The 10,750-nt window shown below is 40.6% G+C and overlaps 1 non-coding gene across 1 annotated transcript; it reads right to left on the bottom strand.

Moving 5' to 3' along the window:
* Nucleotides 1–10,183: 10,183 nt before the first annotated feature.
* TRNAS-GCU (transfer RNA serine (anticodon GCU)) lies at nucleotides 10,184–10,265 on the bottom strand. The gene has a single exon. It is a non-coding gene; the product is annotated as a tRNA-Ser (tRNA).
* Nucleotides 10,266–10,750: the final 485 nt, after the last annotated feature.

Genomic DNA, 10,750 nt, shown 5'->3' with positions numbered 1-10,750 from the left:
CTGGCGCCCTGTCGAAGAAGGCAGATATCAAGGACTTAAAGACCAAGTGGAGTTCATTGATTTTGTGGCTAAAAAAACTATTCAAAAAATAAGCCTCTGCGGCTTCCCTGGTGGCGCAGTGGTTGAGAGTCCGCCTGCCGATGCAGGGGATGCGGGTTCGTGCCCCGCTCCGGGAGGATCCCACATGCCGCGGAGCGGCTGGGCCTGTGAGCCATGGCCACTGGGCCTGCGCGTCCGGAGCCTGTGCTCCGCAACGGGAGAGGCCACAACAGTGAGAGGCCCGCGTAACACAAATAAACAAATAAATAAGCCTCTGAAATCTGAAGCTAGCATTATATCTGACCTAGAGTATACCATCATGCTTGCAAGAAAAGAGCTGAGAAGCTAACTTTGCCAGCATAAAATAAATATTTTGTCTTGTCCTGTCCCTCCCAAATGGTGTAATGATATACACTCCTGGAAGATGTGTCAACAACATACATACCATTCCCAAATGTTTGCCATTCTAAAGGCAGTTTCCTGGATGGGATTTTGTTCCTGAGTCCAAGCCCCTACTGCTTGCTGCACAACAGGCCAATACATGGAGGGACAATTCATCGGGACAAAAAATATCAACTTTATTCAGAAAGCCAGCAGACTGAAAGGATGGTAGACTAGTGTCCCAAAGAGCCATCTTGCCCAGGGTTTGGATTCTAGTTTCTCTTATAAAGCAAAGAGGGGATGGTGAGGAAGTAAAGTAAAAAAAAGCAACAAGTTGTTGTAAATATTTCCTGGTTCCAGCCAGACTCTGGAGGGGATGTGTTAATGTCTTCCTTCCTGCAGCCATTCACAGCTGGGCCTGGTCGGGATGTTTCCTGTGAGCTAGAGAAAGGTATTTAGCTTAATGCTCATTACCTGGGAGGCGGGGTTCCTAGAGATGGGACATTATGTACACCGTAAGCTTATAGGCTACATCCTGTTAGTGACTAACTTGTAGGAAAAACAATAGAACATAAAGGTTAAAGTAAAAGAAGCAGATCCAATATGGAGTCAGGTTTGTTCTTCCCTATTACAGTTTTTCTTTTATACAGGAAACCTGATAATATTTGTTCAAGAAAGAGTATCTTTGGCTTAAGAATCCAGATTTTAGGCTGTTACTGAGTGACAGCTAGTCAACTCACGACAACTAGTTGTGAGTTGGAAATAGCAATTCCGTGCTTTGAATCCAGTTTGGATTTATCAAGGTTAAAAAGACTTATGCCTGCTTGAAAGAAACATATGTAGGAGAGAAAAGGTCAACCCTGAAGAAAAACTGGCACTGCTGAATGCTTGAAGAAGGAGGTCATGACAGAGGCAAGGGAGAACGGGTTCAAAGGCTGAGGTGGAGTAACGAGTGGAGTAATGAACATGCAAAATGCTGCGTGTGAAACAGGGGGAAAGTGGTAACACATAAAGATACTGGGAAGAACGGTGTGACATAAGGATGAGAAAACTCGTGTTTAATGGAGTTGTGGCATTTTCAATGAAAATGAACAGGTCTTTTGAGAACAAGAAGTTGTATGTTCATAATAAAGACCATATATGACAAGCCCACAGCAAACATCATCCTCAATGGTGAAAAACTGAAAGCATTTCCACTAAGATCAGGAACAAGACAAGGTTGCCCACTCTCACCACTCTTATTCAACATAGTTTTGGAAGTTTTAGCCACAGCAGTCAGAGAAGAAAAGGAAATAAAAGGAATCCAATTCGGAAAAGAAGAAGTAAAGCTGTCACTGTTTGCAGATGACATGATACTACACATAGAGAATCCTAAAGATGCTACCAGAAAACTACTAGAGCTAATCAATGAATTTGGTAAAGTAGGAGGATACAAAATTAATGCACAGGAATCTCTGGCATTCCTATATACTAATGATGAAAAATCTGAAAGTGAAATCAAGAAAACACTCCCATTTACCATTGCAACAAAAAGAATAAAATATCTAGGAATAAACCTACCTAAGGAGACAAAAGACCTGTATGCAGAAAATTATAAGACACTGATGAAAGAAATTAAAGATGATACAAATAGATGGAGAGATATACCATGTTCTTGGATTGGAAGAATCAACATTGTGAAAATGACTCTACTACCCAAAGCAATCTATAGATTCAATGCAATCCCTATCAAACTACCACTGGCATTTTTCACAGAACTAGAACAAAAAATTTCTCTATTTGTATGGAAACACAAAAGACCCCGAATAGCCAAAGCAATCTTGAGAATGAAAAAAGGAGTTGGAGGAATCACGCTCCCTGACTTCAGACTATACTACAAAGCTACAGTAATCAAGACAGTATGGTACTGGCACAAAAACAGAAAGATAGATCAATGGAACAGGATACAAAGCCCAGAGATAAACCCATGCATATATGGGCACCTTATCTTTGATAAACGAGGCAGGAATGTACAGTGGAGAAAGGACAGCCTCTTCAATAAGTGGTGCTGGGAAAACTGGACAGGTACATGTAAAAGTATGAGATTAGATCACTCCCTAACACCATACACAAAAATAAGCTCAAAATGGATTAAAGACCTAAATGTAAGGCCAGAAACTATCAAACTCTTAGAGGAAAACATAGGCAGAACACTCTATGACATAAATCACAGCAAGATCCTTTCTGACCCACCTCCTAGAGTAATGGAAATAAAAACAAAAATAAACAAATGGGACCTAATGAAACTTCAAAGCTTTTGCACAGCAAAGGAAACCATAAACAAGACCAAAAGACAACCCTCAGAATGGGAGAAAATATTTGCAAATGAAGCAACTGACAAAGGATTAATCTCCAAAATTTACAAGCAGCTCATGCAGCTCAGTAACAAAAAAACAAACAACCCAATCCAAAAATGGGCAGAAGACCTAAGTAGACATTTCTCCAAAGAAGATATACAGAATGCCAACAAACACATGAAAGAATGCTCAACATCATTAATCATTAGAGAAATGCAAATCAAAACTACAATGAGATATCATCTCACACCAGTCAGAATGGCCATCATCAAAAAATCTAGAAACAATAAATGCTGGAGAGGGTGTGGAGAAAAGGGAACCCTTTTGCACTGCTGGTGGGAATGTGAATTGGTTCAGCCACTATGGAGAACAGTATGGAGGTTCCTTAAAAAACTACAAATAGAACTACCATATGACCCAGCAATCCCACTACTGGGCATATACCCTGAGAAAACCAAAATTCAAAAAGAGTCATGTACCAAAATGTTCATTGCAGCTCTATTTACAATAGCCCGGAGATGGAAAAAACCTAAGTGTCCATCATCGGATGAATGGATAAAGAAGATGTGGCACATATATACAATGGAATATTACTCAGCCATAAAAAGAAATGAAATTGAGCTATTTGTAATGAGGTGGATAGACCTAGAGTCTGTCATACAGAGTGAAGTAAGTCAGAAAGAAAAAGACAAATACCATATGCTAACACATATATATGGAATTTAAGGGAAAAAAATGTCATGAAGAACCTAGGAGTAAGGAATAAAGACGCAGACCTACTGGAGAACAGACTTGAGGATATGGGGAGGGGGAAGGGTGAGCTGTGATAGGGCGAGAGAGAGTCATGGACATATACACACTAACAAACGTAAGGTAAATAGCTAGTGGGAAGCAGCCGCATGGCACAGGGATATTGGCTTGGTGCTTTGTGACAGCCTGGAGGGGTGGGATAGGGAGGGTGGGAGGGAGGGAGACGCAAGAGGGAAGAGATATGGGAACATATGTATATGTATAACTGATTCACTTTGTTATAAAGCAGAAACTAACACACCATTGTAAAGCAATTATACCCCAATAAAGATGTTAAAAAAATAAAAAAACAAACAAACAAAAAAAAAGAAGCTGTATGTTCAGAGTGAAGTAAGTCAGAAAGAGAAAAACAAATATCGTATGCTAACACATATATGGAATCTAAGAAAACCCAAAAAAATGATCATGAAGAACCTAGGGGCAGGATGGGAATAAAGACACAGACCTACTAGAGAAGAATGGACTTGAGGACATGGAGAGGGGGAAGGGTAAGCTGGGACGAAGTGAGAGAGAAGCAGCGACATATATACACTACCAAACGTAAAATAGATAGCTAGTGGGAAGCAGCCGCATAGCACAGGGAGATCAGCTCGGTGCTTTGTGACCACCTAGAGAGGTGGGATAGGGAGGGTGGGACGGAGACGCAAGAGGGAGGCGATATGAGGATATATGTACACGTATAACTGATTCACTTTGTTATAAAGCAGAAACTAACACACCACTGTAAAGCAATTATACTGCAATAAAGATGTTAAAAAAAAAGAAGCTGTATGTTATTTAAAACAAAAATTAATGACATTACATGCAATATATGCTTGGTGTTGATAACTTTACACATCCCTAAACACACCAACATCCTTCACATGTGAAACTACCAGGCAGCTGGACCTGACACACTCTCTCCTTTTCATCTATTCATGTGTTGATTATTCCTTGAGACTCTTCCCAAGTCCTATTGTTACCGAATGAAAGTTCATGTGCCTGAGGCACAGGGAAGCCAAGTAAACCTAAACATCGGAGTTTGGAGCACAGAAAGGTTAATCGCAGGGCCAAGCAAGGACACAGGTGGATGGAGTCCAAAAAGCCTCAAACTTCTTGACGGGTTTTAGCAAAGCACTTTGAAAGGCAAGGTGAGGGAGGGGCGAGGTTAGTTGCTGCAAACTTCTTGGTATTGGATTCCTTCATTCTTTGCAGCTGTTCACGAAGGTCAGGCCCCGATGTTCCCATAAACCTCCAACAAAACAAATGTTATTGTCTGTTCTGCAACTTTTCTTCTCTATATGAATGGAAGAGTGTTACACCCTTAAAGGTCAGAGCCTTGAGAATGGGCTGTCCTGGATATTTCAGGCTATAAGCAGCAATCTTTTATGAAGTTTAAAAGTCATACTGTGCTCAGTATGACTGAAAATGAGACTGGAAAATATACGATACAGGTATTAATATTTAACGTGTCAGGATGATAGAAATGTAGCTGCCTTTGGTATTTTGTACGTACCTTTATTATTTTCTAACACGAATACGTAATTTAAAATGAGCGTATATATTTTTTAAAGCACTTGGTCTCTCCCTTACAGAACAATTATAAAATTCATCAAATAAATGAGAGCTATGAACGTATTCAGCACAAGTAAGCTGTACTCAAGAGGAAATATACTGTAATTATATGAAAACACTAGCTTATGCCACAATATATAACAAGTCTATGTTGCTATAATGTAATTAATTGATAGTTCCTGAATTTCATCGCTTCTAAATACATCAAAATAGGACATGTTATGATAGACTTTTCTATAGCACTTGCTTATTCATAGGGTTACTTTCATATGTACGGTGATAAGTACTGAGAATGTATCATAAGGAAAGGCTGTTGACCAGAATTTACTCACAGTCTGGACTGCTAACACGCACACACGTGTACATCAGCTGTTCAGTATAGTGGGATAAATACCATGGCCACAAAATATAAGGTATAGATGCAAAACATTTTTTAAAAGGACTTACAAGAAAAGACTTGCTATTACTCATCTATATAAAGGAACGAAATGGGGTCATTGGTAGAGATGTGGATGGACCTAGAGTCTGTCATACAGAGTGAAGTCAGTCAGAAAGAGGAAAACAAATATTGTATATTAACGCATGTATGTGGAAACTAGAAAAATGATACAGATGAACCAATTTGCAGGACAGGAATAGAGACACAGACACAGAAAATGGACATGTGGACACAAAGAGGGAAGTGGGGGAGGGATGAATTGGGAGATTGGGATTGACATACATACACTACCATGTGTAAAATAGATGGCTAATGGGAACCTGCTATACAGCACAAGGAGCTCAGCTCCGTGCTCTGTGGTGACCTTGGTGGGTGGGAGGAAAGTCCAAGAGGAAGGGGATAAATGTGTACATATAGTTCGCTGTACAGCGGAAACTAACACAACATTGTAAAGCAACTATACCCCAATTGAAAAAAAAATAAAGACTTGATATTCTTTACTTAATTGTAAAGATTCTTTTTCTTACAAAAATATCCAGTTTTGTTAAAGTCAAAAATGTTTATTTTCTAATACTGCAAATTCTGTAGAGATGATGAGGTCAGTGATAGCAAAATATGAATTTGGAATTCCATGTTGGTAGAGGATACCGTTGATTAAACTGGGGGGTTACATGAGTTTAGAAAATTCAGAGACATCCACACTGTAAAGGAAGGTGTACAGGGGAGAATAAGATATGTGTATTATTTAATATAGGAAATAGGAACCAATGAGAGTGATTTAAAGAGAATGATCTGAAAATATCACTGTTTTGGAAAGAGCACCATGTCCGTGGTGTGGAAGACGAATGCAGGATCCTGAAGCTAAAGGAAGAGAGAGCAGTTCGGATGCCCAGGCACCTGGGAATAGATGAAACCACAGAGGGCAAGGACTGAAGGGAGCAAAAAGGCCATGGCTTGGAATCCTAGGGAAGGACCAGAGAAAAGAAATAGAGAAGAATGCCCTGGTGGGAGAGGATGATGGCGATGCTGAGAAGGGATCAAACAGGTAGAAAGCTTTTCATTCATTTATTCATAATTGAAAATAGATTTATGGAGCACCTCTCATGGGCAGGCACTTTTCTGGTGTCTGGGGATATTGAATGGAATAGAATTTATACCTTCATGGAGTTTATTAAGTTTATATGGTAAGTAAAGTTTTTAATCTAAATAAAGCAAATTGGATGCCAGAAAATGATTAGCGACGTGGAGAAAAAAAATGAGTGAGGACAGGAAATATGGGATCAGGGAAAAAGATTCATTTAAAATAGGGCACTCAGGAAGGTCCTCGGTTACAATGTGACATCAGAGCAGAAACCTGATGGAGATGAAGAGACAAGACAAATGGACAAAAAGGAAAACATTTCCAGGCAGAGGGAAGAGCAGTGGTAAGACAGGAGGATACCTTGGGTGTTGAAAGAACAGCAAAGAAGCCACAGAGCTGGGGTAGAGTGATGGAGGGGAGATTTACAGCCACTGAAAGTAGACATTGAGAATGTCCAGCAGATCACTTACGTCTGTTATCACTGTAAGAACTGTAGCCTTTTCCCTGAGAGAGATAGAAAGTTTTGGAAGATTTTAAGCATGAGTGATATGACTGTAATTTGATTTTGATTTGAAAAGCAACTCTCTGACTTTCTGAGGTTAGAGTGTGGATGGGGAGCCGTGGGTCAAGGCAGGAAGCAGGGATACCTATCAAGAGGTAGAGTAAAAACCCGCCATAACCAAAGGGAAAGATGATGGTATTGTGGGTGGTCTCAGCGAAGGTGGTGTGAACGTTGTTAGATTCTCACAATATTTTTGAGAAGACAAACAGCAGAGGATGATGTTTCAGAAAGAGACGAAGATAATTTATAAAGCAGTAAAATGAAGAATTAAATTCATTATTTTTTGTGGTGTTCTAGAGGTCAATATTTTCAGAAGTAAATAGGAACAAAAGCTACATGTGTATAAATTGAGAACAAGTAAGAATTGGCACTAGATGACTTGTATGTTCTTTATCTAGCTCTATAAGACTGTTTCTATCACCTGTTCTAGAAAGTATATCTCAGTTATGACACTGCTTAGGATAAATTTTTTTTTTATTTTGTCAGATTCCAGTTAGCTTTGTATCATTCTTAATTCTAAGAGAGAAAGAAAGAGAGAGAGAGAAAGAATGAAAGAAAGAAAAGAAGGAAGGAAGGAAGGAAGGAAGAAAGAAAGAAAGAAAGAAAGAAAGAAAGAAAGAAAGAAAGAAAGAAAGAGAAAGAAAGAGGGAGGGAGGAATGAAGGGAGGGAGGGAGTGAAGGAGAGATGAAAGAGAGGTGTATAAAATGTTACAGAGGAGAGCTGACACAAGAGTGGGTGAACGTTGATTAAAATCACAATTGGTCGGCACTTCCTTATTAGTCTGAGGGGCCAGATGCTAGTTAACGAGTCTCAGGGAACTTGGCTGACTGTTAGGGATGCATAATACGATAAGCCTATGTCAGGGGGTGAGCAATCTAAGGAGCTGGGGTATAAGTCAGCCACAGTGTAGTCAGTTCAAGAGGAAGAACCTTACTCCAAGGATGTGGGTTGACGGGAGAGAACAAACTTGTGAAACCATCCCAGGCAGGAGTGACAAGATGCTGAGACCCACCACAGGCTTTGTAGGAAGTCCCCAACAGATGCTTGGTGACAACAGACAAGAGTGCTGGAGTGTAGAAAGTACTTGGTTTTCTTTCCACACAATTCTAACTTTGGCACCTGTGATTGGCAGAATAATGACTCCCAGTCATGTTCACGCCCGTTATTTGCATGGCAAAGAGACGTTGCTGAAGACCATGGAGGACCTCGAGCTCCTAAGTCCAATAGTGTAAATGAGAACATGGTAGTCAGTGTTTCCACGTTGCTCCAGGGACACAGGCTTCAAACTCCCCCTGCATGGAGGGCATTCTCGAAACAAGTTAGATGATTCCTCTGACAAGGAACGTCTCCCTAAGTGTCCTCTTTCTGGTTCAGAGGCACCTAGTGCATATCTCTGCCCCTGTGTGGTAGTCACATGGGGTTTAAGTAACTCACTATAGCTCGGGTTTAAGAAGCAGGGGTACGGATGAAAAGGTGTGGAGAGGTCACTCCCTGCAAGGCCAAGTCTAGCAAACTAACGAGTTTGTAGGTGCTGTTCACACAAAGGAGAGGCAGGGGACCTGTGAACAAAGGGGTACTGTGCTCCGGACCATAGGAGGGCAAACTGACAGGAGGCGGTGAGTTCACTGCTCTTCGTGTTGAGACTGCTGTCCCTATAGGGCATATTAGTGGAGTTGCTAGAAAGCAATAGAACACAGAATTTTGGAAATTGAGAAAGTGATGTAAGCTAGTGAAAGATATTGCAGGCACAAAGCTCACACATGGAGAGCACAGAGTAAGAACACAAAGGGCTTAGACTAAATCCTGAGGAATGCACACATTTAAAGAACATAAAGGATAAGTTTGGTCTCTACATCTGTGACTCTATTTCTGCTTTGCAAATATGTCCATCTGCACCATTTTTCTAGACTCCACGTGTAAGTGATATTGTACAATATTTGTTTTTCTCTTTCTGACTTACTTCACTCTGTATGACAATCTCTAGGTTCATCCATGTCTCTGTAAATGGCACTATTTCATTCCTTTTTCTGGCTGAGTAATATCCCATTGTATATATGTACCACATCTTCTTTATCCATTCCTCTGTTGATGGACACTTAGGCTGCTTCCATGTCCTGGCTACCGTAAATAACGCTGCAATGAACATCAGGGTGCATGCATCCTTTCAAATTCTGCTTTTCTCCATGTGTATGCCCAGGAGTGGGATTGCTGGATCATATGCTAGCTCTATTTTTAGTTTTTTAAGGAACCTCCATAGAGTTCTCCATAGTGGCTGCACCAATTTACATTCCCACCAACAGTAAGGTGGGTTCCTTTTCTCCACACCCTCTCCAGCATTTATCAAGGGGGAAGGGGGAGTGAGATGAATTGGGAGATTGGGATTGACTATTTATAAAGTAGGTAACTAATGAGAATCTGCTGTATAGCACATGGAACTCCACTCAGTGCTCTGTGGTGACCTAAATGGGAAGGAAATCTAAAAAAAAGTGGATCTATGTATACATATAACTGATTCACTTTGCTGTACAGCAGAAACTAACACATTTTAAAGCAACTATACTCCAATAAAAGTGAATAAATAAAAAATAAAATTACTATGAAAGAAAATAAAGATGAAAACTGCGTAGAGAAAAATTAGCAGGATAATGCCTTAAATAACCCATAATTTTGTGTACATTTCTCTATAGATCATTTTATCAGCTCCTCTGAATTTATTAGGCAATGTTTTTCTATGGCCCTCAATTAATTCTTCAATTATTTCCTCAATGGGGAATCCCTGCTCAGCAAAACTTGTAATGGAATGAAAAATTGGTGGGAGAATGAAACATGAATCAAGTATATCAGTTAACAAATTAAGTTCACAGCCATGACAAATGTTACTGAGGAAACAGAGAAAAGGGGGATTCGAAGGAATTACTCAGCTGAGTGATGAGTAAGGAATTAACTAACTGAAAATTAACTCTTCACAAACTCAGCCAGCCGACGAGGATGGGATTTGAACCCATGCGTGCAGAGCACAATGGATTAGCAGTCCATCGCCTTAACCACTCGGCCACCTCGTCACATGGGAGCCTCACTTCTTCAACCTCTTCCTGCAGTACTCCCAGGCGATTCATAGCAATGTCTAATCACTCTTTTCCTGACTCACAGCCACAGTGTGAGTTAGGTGTCTTAAAGTAAATTTCACAACCACCACAAAACTGATGGACAGCACTTGGAGTGGTGAAGTTACCTGGCAAATACCTCGTAACAGGTGGAACCACACCTGACACACATTGTTGGATACAAGTCAGTCCTGGCTTGCAGACCCAGCTGTATGTGCCAGGGAGGCACACACCACACCCGGACTTTCCCAGGGTCCCTCTGCCACTGCATTCCACATTCGAGGGACCAATTTCCTCACTCCTGATCAGAACTGCCAGGATCCCCATTTTCTGGGTGGTACCAGAATCCCTGCTCTGTGATTCCTTTCCATTTGCTTTTGTGATATGCCCACCAGCCAAGAAAAGCCCTCATATGTTTTAAATGTCATTTTTATTGGAGTATA

The sequence above is a fragment of the Phocoena phocoena genome, chromosome 5 (assembly GCF_963924675.1).
Source record: "Phocoena phocoena chromosome 5, mPhoPho1.1, whole genome shotgun sequence".
NCBI classification, from domain to species: domain Eukaryota; kingdom Metazoa; phylum Chordata; class Mammalia; order Artiodactyla; family Phocoenidae; genus Phocoena; species Phocoena phocoena.
The sequence above is the reverse complement of the archived record's forward strand: the minus strand, read 5'-3'. Positions and strand labels throughout refer to the sequence as shown.